Source organism: Sus scrofa, chromosome 2 (genome assembly GCF_000003025.6).
Source record: "Sus scrofa isolate TJ Tabasco breed Duroc chromosome 2, Sscrofa11.1, whole genome shotgun sequence".
Classification (NCBI taxonomy): domain Eukaryota; kingdom Metazoa; phylum Chordata; class Mammalia; order Artiodactyla; family Suidae; genus Sus; species Sus scrofa.
The window spans coordinates 83332622-83355502 of NC_010444.4; the positions used below are offsets into that span (position 1 = coordinate 83332622).

Consider the following 22881-nt stretch of genomic DNA (forward strand, 5'->3'; position numbering starts at 1 on the left):
ACTTCCTGCTCACAGGGGACCTGGGCATAAAATAAACAGTGGGGCCTCTTTACAGACCCTGTTGTTTGGCAGCTGTGCATTTCTCCTAAAAGTAACCAGTCCTTCAGTCTGAGGATAATACAGGATTTGTCTGAAAATGATTAGTTAATGGAGAAGGATGATTTGCCTATGCCTGCTGTTAACCAATCCGGCAGCTTCACAGGAATGAGAAAAAGAGGGCTCAGAGCAGAACAGCATTGCCGGGTGGGTGCATGGAAGTCCATGAAACAGGAAGTCATCTGTGTCTGCCCACAAGCCATGTTTCCATGAAAAACACTATTTAGTAACAACAAACAGGTGCCCCAGGAGATAAATGGGGGTGGAACCTGACCACACCTGTGCAATACTCGGGGGATTAGGGATGAGGAGGAAGAACCAAGGAAGGGCCAGTTAGTGTTTTGGGCAAATAGGACAATGGGACAGGTGCGTGTTGTGTACACATGGTGGGCATGGGCTTACGATGGCCCCCACTCGCATCAGATTAGTAACTTGAGACGTGCTTCCAGGACTAATTGACGTTCATTATTAAACCCTTTGGCAACAGTGCTCCCTTTTATTAATGTCCTTGGAGGAAATAGAAAGCCTCTCCTGGTTTTGACCGCTGTCCTCGAGAACAGCCCCAAGGCGGTCATGGCAAGATGGTGTGTGTCTCGGGTACACTTTTAAAGTTGTGACCTGAAACTAGATTCTTAGTCTTTGTGGAGCAGAGCAGGTTGTAGCCCATCTCAGGAGGCTGAGCCCAGGATGGTTGTCAGGGCTGGGCTCGGGGGTAGACGGCATATCAGTACTGCTCTAAACAAACGGCTCTGTGCATCCATCCTTAGCATGCCTCCATCCCTGCCCCTCTGCAAGCTTCCTTTTCCACAGGTATCATCCAGCATGTGCTTCCTCAAAGGACAAACCGACCTTGCTCTGATGAGAGGAATTTGGGGGCTCACAGTATAAACGTTACCACCCCTCAGAAAGAACTTTCTTAAAGGAGAATCCTAGATGGAAAGACTCTCCCAATCCAATCTTCCCCAACTCCCAGAAGATTGCTGCTGCTAATACATGGACCTTGGTTCCTGAAAGGAGTTGGCTCTGGCACAGGAGCGCTTGTTCATGGTGACAGTCTTGGAGTCAGACCCTGCATCCCACTGCTGCTCCTCACTGCTCGGTTTCAGGACAGCAAGGGCCATCTCCCTTCAGCTTTGCATTTAGGGCCACAAAGTGGGCTGTGTACTCTCCAGGCTCTGCCCTCAGAGCCCAGCCAGGACTATCCGTGAGATATCTACACCCCACCCTGCTCTCCTCGCCTTTCACACCCAGGGAGCCAGCCCTCTCCACCACTGCCCAGCCCCTCTCCTGAGCACCATCTCCTCAGCCCAAGTGCCCGTGATTTAATCAGACCATCTCTGGCTCATTTATTATTATTATTATTTATTTTGGCCGTGGCTGTGGCATGTGGAAATTCCCAGGCCAGGGACTGAACCTGCTCTGCAGTGTGACCTGCGCTCCAGCTGTGGCAGTGCCAGATCCTTAACCCTCTGTGCCACAAGGGAACATCCCAACCCTGATTCATTTTAAATTGTTTTTTTTTTGTTTTTTTTTTTTGTTTGTTTGTCTGTTTTTTTATTTTCCCACTGTACAGCAAGGGGGTCAGGTTATCCTTACATGTATACATTGCAATTACAGTTTTTCCCCCACCCTTTCTTCTGTTGCAACATGAGTATCTAGACATAGTTCTCAATGCTATTCGCACCATTTGCATTTACGATTAGCAGCAAGGGGAATTCTCTGGGAGTCAAGGTTGCGGCCCGCAGCAGAAGTGTAAGACCTCAGGGAACAGAAGCTTCAGGCAGCTGACCTGAGAGAATTATAGTTATGTTTAGGAAGACTGAAGCAAGTGAAATGAAGTAGAGAGAATGAAATGGCGGGGGACAGAAGCATGAGGGTGGATCTTACAGTATTAGGTCTCTGTAATTCTCTGGCTTGAAAAAGGAAATGAATCACTTGCACTTGCCTATCTGATATTGCACATAACATGAAAAATTCTGCTGACCTCCTGTATGTGGAACTCTTTGATTAAATTCTGGCCTAGCCTCCCCTGTGGGAACCCTTCCCAACAGCCTGTCACCAACTTTTGGGCCCCAAACAGGCTCCAGAACACAGTGCTATACCTAAATGAGGCAGGGCCACTCTTATCGGAGTAAAGCCTGTGTCAGAACCATTGAAGACTGCTGTGGTCAGGATACAACCCTGAGAGGGATTAAGACCAAATCCTGAATCCTCTCTTGGAACAGCCTCCCCTCCACCCACCCAAGTCAGGTTCTCATATCCTGAATTTTGCACTAAGGGTTTTAAAAACATGGCCAAATTATTCAGACCCACGGAAGTTGAGAGGGATGTGAGCTCAGTTCTAGGACAACAAATAACTGGACTGATTTCCCCAGCCCAGCTCTTTGAGTCCAACCTTGCTCCAGCCACACAGAGTATTGTTGGTCACAGGGGTGAGTGAGCCAAATGACCTTGAAGAAATAGCTAATAATGATGGCATCTACTACAACTGACTCTGAGCCAGAGAGTTTATATGCGTGCTTTCTAATCCTTCCAATGGCCCTCTCAGGGTGGTGTGTCTACCTAGATTTTGCAGATGAACGAAACAGATTCAAATAAAATGAGTAACTTGTCCAAAGTCACATACTAAGTTACAAGGGTGAGTTCCTGGCATATTTGAGATCTCTAGAAGCAGACAGTGAGAAGGAGATGCATGTGAAAGTACTTTTATTAGGAGAGATTCCTAGGAAACGTGGCAATGGAGTGGAGAAGTGGGAGCAGGAAGGAAAGTGGCCAAGTAAAATTGCCATGGCAAGGAAAATCTTGAAAGTGAGCTCTGAAGACAGTATTTATTTCAAAGCTGATCTAATCAGGGGCAAGAGAGCTGGGGTGTTTATGCCCCAGAACCAGTCAGTTCTTGGCCAAGGACTGTCCCCAGAGAGCTGTAAACTCCCAGGTAGTTCCCTGCTGTCCTGGCAGGTTGCTCCATCTGTCTGCACAAAAGCAAAGAGAAACAGGGGCTGGCTGCTGGGAAGGAAGGAGACCAAGAGCCAGGTTTTTTCAAATGGTGGGGACCCAGGCTTGGTATGGTGCTCAAGCTTCTCCACTGGGACACATGCCTGTCACAGGCACAGTCATAAAGCTGTGGGGACTGCGTGATGGGCCTTGGCTACAGCACTTTAGGTGTCTGGGCTGGGCACTGTCAGAGGGGAGGAGAGGGGAAGCCATTTACCTCATGCCACAGAGTCATAAAGAGCCTCAATTTTAAACTTTTGCTTCTAGCAGAGATAAAATGAGGGAATGGAAAGATGTCATCATTTAATTTTAATTTCCCAGCCCAGACTGTCTCTAATGGACCATAAATTAGTATTTTCTGTATTTCTTATAATTATCTTGTAATTAGCAAATTTATATTGTGTGACACTTCTTTGGTGATGGGACATTTTTGTCTATTTTTAGAATTTAATCAATAGATTATGAATAGAATATAGTAATGATTTAAATTAGAATAGTCCTGACATTCTCATAAGCCATGACATCCTCATAATAGTCATGATTATCAATGTTTAATGTGACATTATTTGCTATAAAATTTTTCATATTTCACATCAGTCCAATATTTTTCAATCGTATTTTTTTATGTACAAAAATCAATACAGTATGACATTTCATATTAAAAGCATCATTTTAAACATAACCGTAAAAAAAAAAAAGCCACAATTCTTGCTAACCTATCTTGGCATTTTCATCAAAATATTGGAAACCTCAGCATAAGAGGGTGGCCGAAGATTGAGGTAACATAAAGTGAATGTGCCAAAAGAAGCAGAGCCAAAATATCAAACATTCTGGGAAAGATAAAGTAAATAACTTTAGATTTGAAGGTTCTAGTTCCTGGTTCCAGTGGCTTAAGACATATCTCTATAATTATTACTCTATAGTTACTGGGGGTACCTTCAGATATTCAATAAATTCCTCTGTTTTGCTCGTTCCAAAAAAAAAAAAAAAAAAAAAAAAAGGCTGAGCCTCTCAAACCCTGAGAGAGCCACTCAGGAAGTAGTGGTGACACCCACCTGTGGGGCAGCCACCTTCCTGGGCAAAGGAGAAAAGCCACCAAGATGTCAGGCTCAGAAACAGGACATCCCGCATCCATGCAAACGGCTACCAGCCACATGCTTTGCAGGGCCAGCCCAATGTGCAGGAAGGTACCACGTACTCAGTAAATGTGGAGTGACTGAGTGAAAAGATAAAGCATCCTAAAGACCCATGGATGGGAGGGCACTGTTCAGAGGAGGCCAGGGGACTTTGAATCTGGAGGGGCTGAGTTGGTAACATGGCTGCTGGAGACTGGAAGCCAGCATGGAACCCATCTGGGAGCCTCCAACCTGGGAGCCTCCAGCAGCATGGCCAGGGCTGTGCAGCTCGCTCTTCATATCCACCACAGGCAGAGCTGCCTCAGACTTAGAAGGCTGAGAGGGCCGGGCTATCTGAGGGGAATGGAAGAGTGCACTTGATGTTATTTATGGCAATGACCTCCAGACTTTTGCTCAATATCTGTGTTGTTAAAAAAAATTTTTAATACCTCCCTCATAGCTGCAGAACACAATTTTGGCCTAGATCTTCCCAGGGTTGGCTGACCAGGTGACATTTATGGCACATATATTAGCATATTATGTATATATTATACATAATATCATATTACCATGTATCATCAGATTAATTTCAGTTTTATCCAGCAGAAGCCACTGGCCCCTGACTGGGTTCCGAGGGGCATGCTGGGATCCAAAGATAAACAAGTCCTCCAGAAGCATGTGGTTCAGTGGGATAAATAGCCCACACTTAATGAGGTGGCGGGGGCAAGGGGTAGATCCAGGGATTACGCAGTAGGTCACAGAAGATCCTCAGGCCAAAGGGAAAGAAGCTCAGTTTGGCCAGCCTGAAAGAGATTACATGGAATCCTCATCCCAGCCACCTACAGTACTAAGGGAAGAGGAAAGTTCTAAAGCTAAAGGAAAACCCTTCTAAGGTAAGTTTAGAATATACGTTTAGACACGAGGCAAGAAGCCTTGGGTGGGAGCCCTTGCTGTAGGAAGCAGAATTTTGTATGAGGCTTCATACATACCCAGTGGAAGCAAACTCTGAGGCCCATTCTCTGGTGGCTGATACCTGATGTAAAGCTTGAGAGGCTGGGAGGCAGGAACAGGGGCCATGTGCATCATCACCCCTCATATGTGAGCCCTGCCCTCAGACTCTGCAGAGAAACTTCAGATCAACATAGGTCACTGACTCTTCCCTTCTTGGTGCATTGATCTTCTGTAGTAAGGCTTTTCTTTGTCTTTCTGCACCCTCCCCCCACACATACACCTGCTCTCTCCATTCCCCTCACCCAAAGCTTGGAGTCCCCTGCTTTCTCCTTTCAGCCCCTACCTGCGCCAATCTCAGCCTCTCCCCCTACTCCTTGCCCTACAAGGAGACATTAGAAAAGCAGCAGAGGAGTTCCCGTCATGGCGCAGTGGTTAACGAATCCAACTAGGAACCATGAGGTTGCGGGTTCAGTCCCTGCCCTTGCTCAGTGGGTTAACGATCCGGCGTTGCCGTGAGCTGTGATGTAGGCTGCAGACGCAGCTCGGATCCCACGTTGCTGTGGCTCTGGCGTAGGCCGGTGGCTACAGCTCCGATTGGACCCCTAGCCTGGGAACCTCCATATGCGCGGGAGCGGCCCAAGAAATAGCAACAACAACAACAAAAGACAAAAAGACAAAAAGTCAATTAAAAAAAAAAAAAAAAAAAAGAAAAGCAGCAGAAGCAGCAGAGCAAAGATGGCAGAAGCCCCACTAGGAGAGGGGAGAAGACATCTGGTTTATCGTGATGGTCCATGTTCTCAGCACCATCACTTCTCCCCTGGGAACGCAGGACCCCAAATGTTAGTGACTCACCTGGGAAGGCTTAGGTGTTGCTCAGCTATGAAGAGCTGGCAAGCAGTTCCAGGTTAAAGTGACTAAACAATTAAGCAGTTCCCTTACTCATTTTCTTTTTCAAAATCCTCTCTCATTCAGATTGTCGAGTCACCAGAAATAGGGGCCTTTATGGTCGCATTAACATAGTCGCCTCATAGAAAGGGAAGTGCTGATTATAGCCCTTCTCTGACTGGCAAGGGCTGTGTTTCAAGGTTGCTTTGTTGATGAATGATGATCACAGTGGAATGTCACCAGTCATAGCAATCGTAGCGTCAGAAGGACCTGGGGAATGCACTGTTCAGATTCCTGTCCCTCCATCCCTGCATGAACGAAGTCGATTCTGATTCAGTAAATCCAGGCTGGTGCTTAGGAATTTACATTTCCACATGTGTTCCTGGAGATTTTTTGTAGTCAAATTTGGGACTCATCACTCCAGAGAATATAATTTGCTTTTCTTCCCAATTCAGAAATGAGCTGGTTTGCTTAAAACTCTTGGACTCTTGGATTCTCTGAAAGCCTCGTTTTCCCTCCAAAGGAGGTGACACATTGAGATGCCCCCTCGCTCGGCTGCACACCCTCCACCTCCCCATCCCTATTCACATCCCTGCACGGGGCTCACCGCCCAGCTGGTGGGCAAGTTCTGGCTGCCCAACAACTCCGCAGTCACGTCTTTTACATTCATCATCCAAACGTGCAGAAATGACCGTTTGGAGTCGCTCTCCTGTTTCTCTGCCACATGATACTCATCCAAAGGGATCACGGGTGGAGAAAACGGGCCCCTTTGACAGAGATGTTATTTCACTGGGTTTCCTCTTTCAAAGAGGTCCCCCTTTATCTGCACTATCAAATTGTTCCTAGTTCTATAAGCGCAGGGCAGCTTTTGTGATGGAAATTTACATAACCATGTTAAGGCTGAACTTATTTGTTGTTTGAAAGAAGCTGCTAAAGAATAATTCGATCAGGTGTGCCCTGGGCCTTCATCCAGGCGGCGAATTCAAAGGTTGGTTTTGAAGAGAACCCCTCCTCCTCTTCCTTATTCAGGTTACAAAGGCCACCGAGGAGGAAGCCAAGGCCTTGAGCCAGCTGAGCGCAGAGTAAGCCCAGTCTCCTCACCCTCTGAGTCCAGAGTGCCAGCTTGGCACTGAGGGCCTGGCTTGCCAGTGCTTTGGGGCAATAATCTCACTCTCCCTCACCTGGGAGAATTCACTGATCCTTTCTCAAGGACAACAACACTTTCTTTGCTGTTTACTTTTCCCACCCCATAGGTGGGCTTCTCCTCTAGACGAGATTTCTTAAGAGGTTAAGAGCTACTCCTTGACATACTCCAGACTGAATAGATATGGTCTGGTCTGCATACACAAGGTCATAAGCAATCTGTGAGTTATTCTTGATTGAGAAAGTTTCTGAGTGGCCACTGCAGGAGATAAGAGAGTGTGTCTGTTTGACAAGGGACTTAAAGTTACCGTAAGAATGGAAATGTTATTGCCTGAAGCACAAGTATTATAAACATGTTAAAGATATTCAATCATAAATGCAATCACAGCCTCAAAGGATTTTAACGTTATGTCCCTGTTGCCCAAACTTAAAATTCCATGTTTTGGCCCAAGTATAGGCCACACTGCCCAATATCTGTGAGTAAGATGGAGACATCCATTTTTCTCATAAAATATGAGTAAAGAAAAATAATTGAGAGACCATAGGATATCGTGAACTAGAAGTTGGGAGATGAGTTCACATCCCGATTCCATCATCATTTGTGTTTCTGCACGTGTACCTCAACCCCACATGCATTTCTGAATGAATGGTAACAGTGAAGGAGTCAGTTGAGAAGGGATTTTAGAGAGAATTTCACCAAGTGTCACATTTGATAGATAAAGAAGCCAATCACTCTACTCCGGAAGTTAACTCTTATGACCAAGGGAACCCAGCAGTACTTAACACAGCCTGGGAAAAATCCCACACCTTCTGGCTTCTAATCAGTCGTCTTTCTCATGGTGGCCTCAGTTTTATCACTCAGCACATGGGGACATTAATACTTACCCTACCAACCTCATAAAAGTCTTAGAAAAAACAACTGAGATAATATGTGGATTGGATTGAATTATCTCTAAGTGGTAAAGAGGTATTTAATGATCATGCATTGGTTCTTTTCCTGTTTTCCTTATCATAATGAGTGATAGGAACCAATGAATGATAGGAACCATCCTGTGGACCAAGATAAAAGCCTTGATACTTCCCTTTCTCAGGCCTTCAAATCCAGTCCATCACTACATCCTATCAAGCTTCCTTTAAAGGCATTTTGAATCTGTCTACTTTTTAACCATGACTGATTCACCATCCTTGCCTTAGCTACCACTATCTCTCACTTGGATCACTGTAGCAGCTTCTTAATTTGTCTTTCATCCACTCTTAACTCCTTAAATGAATTCTCAACACAGAAGCCAGAGGTGTCTTTAAAAATTCAATCATGGTCATGCCCATTCCTGCTTAAAATCCTTCAGTGACTTCCATTGCTTTTTAAATAAAATTCCTAACCCATTTATATAGCATGAAAAAATAAAAAATAGCAATAAATTTAACAAAAGATGTACAAAACTTCTACTTTGCAAACTGTAAAGCATTGAAAGAAATTAAAGAAGAACTAGATAAATGGAAAGACACCTCATGTTCAGTAACCTGAAGATTTACTATCATTAAAATAGCAATACTCTGCAAATTGATGTACAAATTAAATGTAGTTTCCATCAATTCCTAGCTGACTTCTATTCAGAAGTCAACAGGCCATTTTTAAAATTCATATGGAAATTCAAGGCACCCAGAATAGCCAAAACAACTTTGAAAAAGAAGAACAAAGTAGGAAGACTCACAGTTTCTGATGTTGGAACTTACTGCAAGGCTACAGTAATCAAAACAGTATGGTTATGGCATAAAGATAAACATTGATGGACTTGAATTGAGAGTCAAGAAATAACACCTTCACATTGATGATCCAATTATTGACAAAAGTGCCAAGATGATTCAATGGGCATAGTCTTTTCAACAAACAGTGCTAAGAAAATTGGATATCCATATGTTAAAAAAGTGATGTTAAATCCCCTTTCTCATACCATACACACAAAATTAACTCAGAATGGGTCAGAGACCTAAATTTAAAAGTTAAACCTATAAAACTCTTAGAAGGAAAAATTCTTTTTCTTGGAGAAAATCTTTGCAATCTTGGGCTAGGCATAAGCCTTCTTATTTATGACACCAAAGGCACAAGTGACAAAAGGAAAAAAAATAGGTAAACTGGACTACATCAAAATTTAAGACTTTTGTGTTTCAAAGAATGCCATCATGAAAATGAAGAGAACTTCACTGAATGGGAGAAAATATTTGCAAATTGTATGTTTGATAACAGCTTTGTGTCTAGGATACGTTTTTAAAAATCTTATAATTCAATAATAGAAATACAAATAACCCAGTTTTAAAATGAGTTATTAGTAAGATCAATCCAGACAGAGTGTAAAAAAAGTCATTAAAATGTGAGATTCCTGCTCTAGGAATTCAGAGAAAGGAAGAATGCATAAAGGTTGGAGGAATAGCATTTGAGCTCTGTCCTTTGGAGGATTGTTAAAAGCATGACCTCAGAGTTTTAGAACCTTTAGTGTCCATTAAAACTAAAATCACTGAGTAAGGTTTGAAGAGAGAGTGGTCTGGAATTCTGAGCAGAAGCATCTGTTGGAGGAACAGTAAGGAAGCCATTAGGGCAGGTCAGAGTGAGGAAGGGATGGCGATTAGGAGACAGAGCCAGAGAAGGGAAGGTTGCAGAGGCCAGATTGATTAGGGATTTTAGGTCAATAGACTGGCTTTGTTTTTTACTCTGAGTGAGATGGAGTCAGGGGTGGCTAGTAGATGATTCCAAACAGAGTAATCTGCCTCAGCTTCAATTGACATCAAGGGCAGGAGCAAGATGAGCTAGGAGATTATATACATTAACTCAGAAATAATGATGACTTGGATCAGAGAATAGCAGTGGAAGTGGTCTTATTTCAGAACAGTTTGAAGATACTGCCCAGTGTAGATACCCCAGAGGAGATGGCAAAGTAGGCAGTTTTTCAAGGAGTGTGACCAGCATTTGAAAATGCCTCCCAGGATAAGATCTTTCAGAACCTTGGAGGTGGGCGTTGGAGAAACAATGGGCTCCCAGTGTCTCCAGCCATAGCCTCGAAGCAGTTCCCAGAGGACACAGGCCATGTCAGGACATCTTCACTTCTATCCTCAGGCTGCTCATTATGGTACTTTCTGATTTCTCTTTCTCTGATTTGTCCAAGCTACACACAGACAAGCACCCATCCTAAGGCTATCCTTTCTCTGGTCATCTTATCTGAAAAAGTAGAAATTATTATACATGGTAATTTGCTTCATGATTTAAGATGCTGGACAACCCCCAGACTGAATAGCAGAACTGTTTAACTGTGGGAGAGCTGTTGAAGTCCAGATCCAGAAAGCCCACCAACTCAGTTGGGTTTTTTAAGAAGTATAATTTTATAATAAGGACCTTCAGAATTTTAAAATCACACAGCATTTTCCCTTCTTAGAGTTCATAAACCATGCCTGCTCAACCATCAGCCCAGATCCAAGAGGTGGCCTGATAAACCAGATGCTAGTTTTTTGGGTTTTTTTCTTCCCCCTAGGAGAAAGGAACAAACATTTGCAGAGTGTCTACCTCTGTGCCACACTTGTGTTACATAGTACGTAAACTTCCTTTTGAGAAGAGAGCTCAGATTCAGGTTAAATAATATGCCAAAGCTTACCCAGCAAAGAAGTGGCAGAATCAGGGACGATAAAATCAGTAGCCTTGCTCTATCACATATCCCAGATCTGAACAGCATTCCTCTGCCCCCAAAACCCATCCAGCCCTTCAGCTCTCTTGATGTAGTCAGAGGAGGTCCCTCAGGAACAATTATGTGGATTCAGAAAAGGCAGTTCCTCCTGAACCCTTTGGGATCGAAGACCCATGACCCCAAAGAATGAGTCATAGCTTTCCTTTATTTATTTATTTATTTATTCTTTGGTCTTTCTTGGATTTTAAGTATTTTAAGTTTTGGTCCACATCTTCAAAGTTCACAGAGCAGGGGCTGTGGAGCCTGGCAGAATCCTCAGCAGCAAAGGCATGATCCACTACACATTTCCATTTCCAACAAACAAATTTGTGCTTAATAATAAGACACATGGAGTTCCCGTAGTGGATCAGCAGTTAGCAAACCCAACTAGGATCCATGAGGACGTGGGTTCGATCCCTGGCCTTGTTCAGTGGGTTGAGGATCTGGCGTTGCTGTGAGCTGTGGTGTAGGTCCCAGATGTGGCTCAGATCCTGCGTGGTTGTGGCTGTGGCTGTGACATAGGCCAGTGGCTGTAGCTCCTATTTGACCCTAGCCTGGGAACCTCCATATGCTGCAGGTGCGGCCCTAAAAAGACCAAAGTAAATAAATAAATAAATTATAAGGCAGAGTCCAGTGGGGGGAGAGGAGGAATCTGATTTCCTCCCCATTTTACAGATGGGGAAAATGAGGTTCAGTGAGGTTAATTCACCACAAGCCCACACAACTAACAATAATAACAGGGCTTTTGCTTTGTGCACCTGCATAGGATTATTCCTGTTGTTTCTATGAATAACAAACACCCTGTGTGCTTATCAGGAGCTTACTAGGAAGGAGACGTATGTTAACTAATTCAGCGCTCACAACTACCCCATGAGGGAGGTGCTAAGTATTGTCCCCATTTTACATATGAGAAGGCTGAGGTGCAGTGTTATTAAGTAACTCATTCAAGATCACAGAGCTGGTAGGAGGCAGGGTCTGGACTCAGACAACCTGAGTCCACAGACCATATACCATTAAACACTCCATGTGATCCTCACTGTCTGTCCCAGCAGTGCCAGATTTGGATAGGATCATCTGGCTCCAAATCCTGTGCTTCCTCCTGTCTCTTTTGGCCAATGCAAAGCCTTAGTTCCAGCCCATGGGGACGAGCACACAAAGGGAAGGAGGAGACAGTATGCTGGGTGAATGCGATCTGGTACACGGCTCTACAAAGGGGCAGAACTGGTTCCCTAGCCCGATGACTCTGCAGGCAACTAAGCAGTTATGCACATACAGACCCAGCTGAGTGATGCCCACTCTCTCACCCTCTCTGTCTTTCTCATGTATGCACACATATTCATGCTCAGCTGCTGCATGTTAGAATTTCCTCCATCACCCACCTTTGCAAGTAGCCCTGCCAGTGGAGAAGAAAAAAAAAAATGCAAAGATCGTAAATCTGGTTGGTTCGCAGCTGCCAAAGGGACAGGTTTGTTGGCAAGCAGTGAATAGAGGGCACCCACTGTGAGATCCTGGCATTGTTCAAAACTGGGCAACATGGTGTTTTCACCAAAGGGGTGTGAGGGTGAATGTGTGCATGCATGTGCGTGCAGGGGTCACAGCAGGGACTGTGGCACCAGAAGAATAAGAAATGCATTAAAAAGTGGATCCATACATATCAAAGGCAAGAAGTATGGGCACAGTGATTAGGAAAACCATCATTCCAAAATGGGGGCAGAGATCACATTTCTCTTTTATGTGGAGCCAAAAAGGACTTAAGCCTATATGATTGTGTGTGAGAAAGCCCTGGTCAGTCGCAGGGGACACAAGTGGGTGTGAACACAGCTGCAGGAGGTACAGTACTTCTAGCCTCAGAGCCACAGCTACACCCAGAATGTAATTGAAGGACCTCAGCTGGGACCCGCCCCCTCAGACTGCTTCCACCTCGGGGTTCTCTGTGTCCACACAAAGCCTGATGAATCTTGTTGCGCAGCTCACTTGAAAAGATCCCAGAGCTTCCTTAAAAAGAGCCCCGTTAACCTCAAGAGAGCCGGGGAGACCTTTCCTTCTCAACCAGCTGTCCTGGCACAGAAGTGCTGGGACTGTGGGAAGTAGTCCCAGGATGGGCTAGTGGTTAGGAAAAAAGAACTGAAGAGACACACAAGGAAGAGGCATGAAAAACACCTCCCCAAATGCAAATCATGCACAGGGCTCCTGACCCACTGCCCCAGTCACACACTGTTTTCCGTGATTTGAATCTAAGCAGGAGACAGGGAGGTGGGTCTAGGAGTGGGGCATGAGGATCACTAGTGAGGACACAAGTAGTAAAGACCATCAGCTCTGAGTATTTTCAGTCTCCTCCCAGCCCCCTGCCCACTCCCCAAACAGAAGGAGTTCAGGGTTCTTGCACGTGGTGTTATAGAGTTAAGGGGGTTGTAAGGGGCAGAATGAAACAAAACTGGAGAAGAATGAGAAGCCGAGATTCCCACTGGACAGGAGAGAGAGGAACTGGATGAGAAATGGGCAGGTCTGCTGAGAGGGGAGGAGGGAGGAGGAGAATCACACCAGCAGTGGAGCCGAGGAGCCTGCTGGTGTTGAGTGGGGTCGGGGGGACTTTGGAAGCAAAAAAGGAGAAGTGGGGGCGAAGTAAGGAGAGTGGGGGGAGGGAAAGTGGGAGGGGCTGGGGGTGGGGAGCCCTGGGAGAAATTATGCTCTGGTGATGCATCACATTTTTGATGGGCGGGGAGCATGTGTGTTTGGTTTGATTTCTTTCACTTTAAAACCTTGGAAAACGTTAAATTATCAATCAATTTTACATATTGGGTGGATGTCTTCAAATGAGAGAGTGAGGTCTGATGAGCCATACAGCAATTCTGTGAAGGTTTCATTCTCTTTTATACTCCGTGGCTTTCTTGGGGTGCCCAGATAGAGAGGGGGCAGGACAAGGCTGGCAGACGGGGCTGGAATCCCACCTCTGTCTCAACCTGGATCATGACACTCCATTAAAAAAAAAAAAAAAAAAGGTTTCATCAATCAAATAAGATTCAGTAGAAGGTTATCTTTTGGAGGAAAAGAAGATCCCTCTGCTAAGATAAAATGAGAAAAACAATGATTTAGTTTATATTGCTTATCCTTGAGAGAAACTTGAGCCCTGGAGTTTGTGACTCGTCCAAGGCCCAGCTGCTTAGTTCCTGAGCCAACACCAGCCCTGGGTCCATCTGTCCCTCTGTGCACATTCCTTCTTCTGGACACACAGATATTTCCAGCCCACCCCTGTGCTTTGCTGCCTCTCAGGGAGCAAAGCAATTTTGGCTTTCATTGGGAATATGAAAAACAAACAAACAAACAAATCCCAAACTAAAACCTAGAGAGAAACCATTCCACAACTACCCCCCTAATGTATACACATGCCACCACACCTGAAAGAAACCAGCTACTGGAAAGAAAAAGTGCCCTGATATCCAGCACCTGGTTTTTACTCTTAGAGCAATAAAACTTGAGTCTGTGTATTTGTTGACTTCATTCTTAACTCCACCATGATCTTCATACAGTTCCCCAGCTGTTCCAGCGGTCCCATGAAAGTAAACGGCAGCTTCCCTTGACTCCCCTGCTGAGAGCTCAGCTTCACCACCAGCTCCAGCAGCTCCTTACAGGCACCTCACTCTCCTTTGTCCTTTCGAACATCTCAGATCCAGCAGCTACTCTCAGCCAGATTCCACGGAAGCTCCTTTCCTTACTAAATAAAAACAGAGCTCTGGCTCTTCGAGGTGACCTGCCCAGCCTCAGGCCTGTGAATCTCTGACTCCTATTTCTCACCTGTCTTCCACTCTTTACAGCAAGGTACATGCCAAGGCCACCCCTGCTCCTCAGTTTTTTCTAATTGCCTTCAAAGATCCACTCAGAGCCGATGATGCAGCACAACTCAGGAATCTGATTTTGTAAAAAAAAAAAAAAAAAAAAAAAAAAATGAGGCTGTTTAGAAACACAGCCAACCTGTGCTAAACAAAACTGCCACACTTAACACACTAATTAATTGTTAAGGAGCAGCCACAACATAACAGCTTTCTTCACACTAAAAAAAAATCCAAAATGAGCAGGCACCTCAAACCAAGTCTTAAATGTATGGATTTAAGTTCAACCAACACCAACCAGTAGGTTGAAAGAATTATGTCCAATTAAAAAATGCCCATTTGGAGTTCCCGTCATTGTGCAGCAGAATCGAATCCGACTAGTATCCATGAGGTTGTAGGTTCCATCCCTGGCCTCACTCAGTGGGTTAAGGATCTGGCATTGCCATGAGCTGTGGTATAGGTTGCAGACGAGGCTCGGATCTGATGTTGCTGTGGCTGTGGCATAGGCTGGCAGCTGTGGCTCCAATTCAGCCTCTAGCCTGGGAACCTCCATATGCTGCAAGTGCAGCCCTAAAAAGCAAAAAAAAAAAAAAAAAAAAAAAAAGCCCATTTGACCCTCATCTTTGGGCACCTTGTCCCTTATTTTCCTTCCTGGCACTATGGCCAAGAGTTGCCCTTTGCTCTTCAAATTCCATGTGGGCCAGTCCAACCCCTACCTCAAGTCCTGCGCTGGGGACTGAGGTTGCCCTGTCACACTGCCCGCTCTAAGCTCAGAGTCCAGGTGGGAAGTCAAGCCATGGAATATAAACAGAATAGAAATCCAATCACAGCATGTGGAAGGGTACTGAGCTGTGACAACAAAGTCCTAACTTATTCTCCCCAGAGGCCTCCTGAAGATCCTCTGCCCTTCTTAGAGGGCTGAGTTTTCCATGAGTGGTAGGATTCTCTGGGGATTCGGGGCAGAGAGAACAATATGTATAAAGACACCAGCTTGCAAGAACACAGGATCCAGCCCAGAGAAGGCTGAGAGATTCCGTGCAGCTAGAGTGACTGACATTGGGCAGGTGATGAGTAGCCTAGGGAGGCAAAAATGGAAAGGTAGATGGAAATAGAATAAAGTCACATCTTCTAAATGTGGCAACTGAGTGGATAATTTTTAAATACATGCATTTACCTTTTTCTCTCCAAATTACAAAAATACTGCATATTCATTGTAAAAATTTAAGAATTTTTAAATGGTGGGAAGAATCACCCATAATCCTACTTTCAATAAGACAACTGTTAACATTTTCACTCATCGTTTCAGATACACACACATGCAAGGGACCAAATGTACAGATGGTCTTGTAACTTGCTCTTTTCACTTAACCACATATTGTAAACATTTTTCGTTTTCTATTATGGGATATTAGACCATTTGTAATTTTGCCATGTCTTAATGAAGCTATGAAGAGCGTGCATGTACAATTCTGTTTCTGTAGTTGCTCATTTATTGCCATAATTTAAAATCACAATTTCTGACTCAAAGCAAATACACGTTTTAAGGCTTTATGTATTTATTGCAAAATAGTTCCTAAGAAAGGCTGCACCCATAACTTGAATTAAATGAAGAAATTTCTGCGTTTTCTTGCCATTATTGGCTCTTGCAGTTTTTATAATTGTTTCCAACTTGTTGTCAAACAAACATATCATTAGTATCTAACTTGCTTTTGATTACTATAAGCATACATTTTTTGTGTGTTTCTTGACCTTTTGATTTTTCTTCTATTATAAAATGCCTTTTCCTGTCTTTGGACTATTTTTCTATTAGGATATTTTTCTTATTCTGTTTTATAAAAGCTCTTCATACATGAATGATATAAACTTTTTATCTGTTGCAAATACTTTTTCCAGTTAGTCCTTTTTAAAATTGTGGTAATTTTAGACCTATACAAGCTCTTATGGTTCTACATAAGAAGAAGCATTCACCTTCTAGGCTTTGAAGGACCATTCCCTTTCTGAGATCTGATGACTATATGCCTTTGTATTCTTCTATTTAAGTATTTAACACCTTATAAGTTTATTTGATGTACAAAGAGATATAAGAATCTAATTTACCCCTCTAGTGGCCTGAATACTAGCCACCCAAAGATAGGCCGGCCCTAATCTCCTGGCCCCTGTGTTACCTAGTAAGTAAAAAAGATCTTGATGATTGGAATTAATTTAAGGATCTTGACATGGGGAGATTATTCTGGATTATCTGGGTGGCCCCTAGATCTAATCACAAGCATCCTTAGAAGAGAGAAACAGAGGGAGATTTGATGTGCAGAGAACAGGAGAAGATGATGGAAGAAAGGCAGAGTTTAGAGTGATGCAGCCACAAGCCAAGGAATGCCAGCAGCCTCAAGAAACTTGGAAAGACAGAGAACGACTTGAAAGGCAGGGAGCTCCCTGAGAGCTCCAGAGAGTGAGGCCCTGCCAGCACCTTGGATTTCACTCAATAAAACTGATTTCTAATTTCTGGCTTCCAAATCTGAGAGAATAAATTTCTGTTGTTCTAAGAAGCCACCTTTGTGGTAACAGATTAGAACAGCCACAGGAAACTAACACCAAGCACCTCACCCACTAATGCACTGCCAGATAGTTTTCCGGCAACAAGTACCCATCATTTTCTTGCTTGTCTAAAATGCCATTTATATCACCTATAAAGTAGTTTCTTCTATGTATGTGTTTCTGAGCCTTTTATCTTTATTCATTAGTCTATTCTTGTGTTAGGAAACACTAATTATTACATCTTTTAAACTTCATATCAAGCAATACGAGTATCCCTTTATTAAGTTTTTAAAAATGTATTTATCATTCATGCAAAATAGTCTTCCAGATAATAGAAGCTTTAGAAGACTTTTCTTAAGGTTCTGTACAAAATTTCATTTAAGAAATTCATCAAGTGAAATTAAGATTAAATGCATTAAGTTTATAAATTAATTTGGAGAGAAACTGCCTTTTCAAAATATTATTTGTTTCCATCCCCAATCTTCTGATTAAAATTCATGTCCTCTAGTAACTCTTAAAATTTCCTTCCTATAGTTTCTGTACATTTTCTTAAGTTTCTACCTTGTTTTTTTGACCTTCCTTCCATCCTCCCTCTCTTCCTTCCCTTTTTCCTCTCCTTAGTCTCCCTCTTCATCCCTCTTTGCCTCCCTCCTTCCTTTTTCCTTTTTTTTTAACCCTCTTTCTTCTGCTGCTGCTTACATAACATTCTTAAACAGAAAAGTGACGTATGATTCTTCTTTGGCAGTTAATTTAAATATCTAACTTTTTGTTATTTTCTTAGGCTAATACTGAAACTCATTTTTAGGTTCTAACAGATGCCATGTGGGTGCAGGAGGCAGTGCAAGTGATGATGTATGTGTATGTTGAGGCGGGGGTGTGGGTGTGCTGGGGACAACAATGCCTGGTAACTTCTAATTCGTCCTGATAATCAAGGAGTCATTATTCACAAATCTCAAAATTGACTACAATAGGGCCTTATGACTTTAAAAAAAAAAGTGTCCAAGACCCATAATTAGAAGCTCTCCCATAAAGACCTTAAATTCTAGTTGACTGTTGTCATCTCTTTATTTTAGATGCAAAAGAAACCTCTTCTATGCATCCATATGAATTCTGAGCCTCAATCCAACCTCAGTTATGTTTGTATCTGCGTAATGCTTTGGCTTCTCCAAAACCCCAGGAGTGTGAGGGTAAGGAAAGCTTTCAAAGGAGAGTTAGCCTAGTATCCAGGTCTGAGAAATAGCTCTCTTATCACATCTTCCAGACCAAGACAATTATGAGATAGAATTGGGTGAAACTTACTCTGGAAAAAAAGAAGAAGAAGAAGAAGAAAGATATGATTCCAGCTATGATTCCATTTTTAGCAGTGGGAGAAATGAGAAGGAAAAGGGAAACCAGTCTCTACTTCATTTTCAACATTGTAAAGGAATCAGAAATGCTCGGCAGACATACTGAGACAGTGGTTTCCAGCCTTGAGAATAAAATGAAGCAGATGTTTTAACAGCACCTTAGATGGAATACCACATTAATAGTCACTACGGATTAACTAATGATGGTGATAATGACTATGGTATTATTTTTATTAAAGTACAAGTGCAATCTGTTAAAAAAAAAAGGAAATATTATCTTCTTAGCAAGGCAGACTTTTTTTATTTTCTTTAATCAACACTCTGCCAGGAAAAAGGGAACATTCTGCCAGAATTTAAACTGAAAAAAAAAAAAAAAAAGCCCTCGGGCAAGTTTATAAAATCCAAGAAAGTGATATATAATAAATTAAAATACTGAAATAAGCAATGCATGAATATTTCACCATTTGACTATTTTAAGTTAAAAGGGAGCTGTGAGACCAAGGCTTGCTCACCCAGGGTGGAAAGTTTAAGCCCTCACTGGCAGTACCAGAAGCTGTCCTGCATCTTTCTTCAGGAGACTGGCAAAGCCCAGCACCAACGTGGCATCAAGCTGTAGGCCAGGCCAAACATTTTCCAAGGGCCGACCGTGCCCCAGAATCTACCACCTGGGGAATTAGACACAAAAGGTACTGCGCACAAAAGCCACCTGCACTCTTCATCAGCACCACCCAAGAAGCCTGCAGGAACCGAATGACAAGCCCAGATCATTTTGTTGGGGTCCTGGGATAGGGCCATCTCCCCCCCTCCCCATGAAGACCAGTTATCCTGGGTCAAACCCCAAAGCAGAGGCAAGAGAGAATACATGGAAGCAGTTGGCACCCAGTGGACTGGATGGATGACGGAAGGGCCATGGGGTCAGAGATGGCAGAGGAGAAGGGGCCCAGAGAGGCAAAGCGGTATCCCACTGTCACACAGAGGGACACTGGTTGCTGCCTCAGCAAAAGGAGGGTCTGTGTCTGCAGGGAGTTATCTTCCCTCTTGGGCCCCAGCTTCCATCGCTGTCTGAAACCCTGCCCTTAGAGATGCATACAAAATTGGTCTTACGCCTCCCCATTCTGTGTCCTCTCATAAGCCCCAGTAGGGCTCCCCAATATTCCTGTGTGCAAAGATCACACATGATTCTTTGCCCTCAAGGGGTTTCCTATCTGGGAAGGAGGATGTGTATAATACAAAATAGCAGGGCAGCACTGGAGAGGGGAGATTGACTGACCGACTGGTCGGGTTCTGAAGGAACATTCCTTAGAGCTGCAGAAGGGGTGGCGAGAAGCAAAAATGAGTGGGAGACCACGATGCAAACCCCGGGGATGGATGCCACTGTCTCACAGTCTGGCATCCATTTCAGGACCTAACATTTATAGCATAGCTTCTCCCTACCTGGCCCCATACTGTGAACTTCACATGCATACTTTTGTTTAATCTTCAGAGTTCTATAAGTCTTATCATCAGCCCACTGTTATGCATGAGAAGCAGGCTGGGGAGCGTATACAATGGGAAAACCAGGGCTGCCCCCAAGTGCAAGCCCACACCAGAGTTCATGCTCTCTCTACTCACGCTATGCTGCTTTCTGATGCAGAGGCGGTCCCACGTTTGAAATGTTTTGTGGTCCATGTAGACACGCATCAGGGCACAGGCCTGGAGGGGACGTGTATGTGGGCCCCTTAAACAGAGATGGTAAGCAGTTAGTACATCTTTTTCTGATACTAAGTGCATTGGTGTGTTTAACCATGTCTGGGATTGTGTTTATGGAAGATGAGGGTATCTTGCCTTACTTCTTTTCCCCTTGGAAAATAATTGAGTGGTGAAGGGGGATTTTATATGTTTATGTTCATATTATATGTAATTTTGTGCATTATATATTTGTATCTATACTATTTATTTGTATTTATTTTGTCACTTCAATTTTTACCATTAGAATATATCCTTGTACTCCTGTGTCATCTAAAACTCATTTTTAAAAGCTTGAATATCACATTCACCTTCAGAATTTTTAAAAAATAGGGTGAATATGTTCATTTTAAAGAAACCTTAGGATGCATGATGAAAAGACTTTTACAGACCATCCATAATTATACTTTTTGGAGGTAATATCTGATAATACTTGAACATATAGCATTTCATCCCCCCACCCAACCCCACCCCCGGTCTATATACATACATAGAAATACAGTAGTTCCCCCTTTCTCCACGGTTTTGCTTTCCAAAGATTCAGTTAACCTTCAGTCAATGGAGTGAAAATATTAAATCCAAAGTTCCAGAAATTCTAAATTTCAGGTTGTGTACCATTCTGAGTAGGGTGATGAAAGCTCACGTGGTCCCACCCTCTCCCTCCCATGGGAGGAAGTCATCCCTTTGTCCAGAGCATCCCACCCCATAGTCACTGATATGGGGTTATCTGCCTCCCGGGTTATTAGATCACCTGTCCTGGTTATCATAGTGCTTTGTTGAGATCACCCTCATTTTACAGAGTAATGGCCCCAAAACGCAGAAGTAGTGATGCTGGCAAGTCGGATCTGCCAAAGAGAGACTGTCAAGCGTTTCCTTTAGGTGAAAAGGTGAAAGTTCTCAACCTGATAAGGAAAGAAAAACAATCCTATGCTGAGGTTGCTAAGATCTGTTGTAAAAACAATCTTGTCTCTGAAACTGAGAAGAAAGAGAAAGAAAATTGTGCTAGTTTTGCTGTTGCACCTCAAACTGCAAAAGTTAGTGTGTGATAAGTGCTTCCTTGAGATGGAAAAGGTGTTACATTTGTACAGTAGAGGATCTGGAGAGAGAGGGACAGAGCTATTCACATAACATTTGTTACAGTGTATTGTTATAATGGTTCCATTTTATTCATAGTCATTGTTAATCTCTTACTATGCTTAGTTGATAAATGAAACTAGCATAGAAATGTATGCATAGGGTGAAACACTGTACATGTGGGGGTCGGTACTATCTGTGGTTTGAAGCCTGCCCTGGGGATCTTGGAACAGCCTAAAACTGGGGAGACTACTGTATTTTCCTGGAGACATGTATATTCACACACACATAAAAACACATTATATTTACTCTTTGAACTGCCTTATGCCTTTTCACTTAAAAATATATTATGAACTTCTTTCAACTCATGGATCTATATAAAAAAATAATTTTTAGGGTGGCAGAGTCTAGTAGGAAGTATGAAAAATAGAACTGCCAGTGCCCCTTACACAGCTTCTTCCCTTCCCACTTCAGAGCACACCAACCTTACTTCCAACTGCTAGTACCTGCATTTCCAGCTGCAGGACTTTCTCTGACCCCTGAAGCCCACTCTTCATGCCCACTCCGAGGGCCATAAGTGCTAGGAATTCATTTATTCCATCCCCTCGCTGAGAGCAGCCCTCTGCCAATGGCTAGGGCACATGGTGTCACAATACCCCAGCTCCCTTGCTCTTAGGTAGAATAACTCTGCAGTGCAATTTTTTAAATAGAAGTTTATTTATTCTCTTAAGGCATTCCTGTGGCATATGGAAGTTCCCAGCCAGGAACTGAATCAGAGCCATAGCTGCAACCTATGTCACAGCTGTGGCAATGCCAGATCCTTAAACCCACTGTGCCAGGCTAGGGATTGAACCTATGCCTCCACAGCCACCTGAGCCACTGCAGTCAGATTCCTAACCCACTGCACCACAGCAGGAACTCCAGCAGTGCATGTTTTAAATGGCCCACAGATTCCCCAGAAGGGTCCCACTCCAATTACCCACAATGATGATTTCTTCCTTAAAAACTCCTTTATTTCCCTCTTTCTTTTCTCTCTCACCTCCCTCCTCTCCTGACATTTGGGGGTTTTGTTTTATCTAGGATCACCTCCCAACTAAACTACATGCCCTCACATCGTTGTCTCAGAGTCTGCTTCTGAGAGAAGCCAAACGAATTTTTTCAAATGCCAGGAAATTATTGTGCCGTATGATACATAAAATACCTGATATTGAGAAACCGTAGATGGGACCCTGACCTAGCCTTGGGGGTCAGAGGTGATGCAGGAGCCAAATGAAGGTCTGAAGAATGAGTAGAAATAGTAGGAGGAGGGACAGACTCAGCTTGGAGGGAATTCTAGCCAGAAGGGTCAACAAAGACATGGAGACAAGAGGGAATCAGATATATTAAAGGAAATGGAAGAGCTTCAGCATGGCTGAACCATGGACCAGAAATGGTACAGAGACGAGGGATGAAGCTAGAGAAGTAAGAAATGAATAGATCATGA

The 22881-nt window shown here is 43.5% G+C and overlaps 1 long non-coding RNA gene across 3 annotated transcripts in view; it reads left to right on the plus strand.

Moving 5' to 3' along the window:
- Window positions 1–22881, plus strand: part of LOC102160872 — a 148914-nt gene that overhangs the window by 54204 nt on the left and 71829 nt on the right. Inside the window, exon 4 of one of the 3 annotated variants that reach the window (XR_001307054.2) lies at window positions 18327–22125. The exons of the other annotated variants lie outside the window; for them this stretch is intronic. This is a non-coding gene — a long non-coding RNA (uncharacterized LOC102160872). Of the gene's footprint in view, window positions 1–18326; window positions 22126–22881 lie in introns of those variants that run through there. 3 annotated transcript variants of the gene reach the window in all.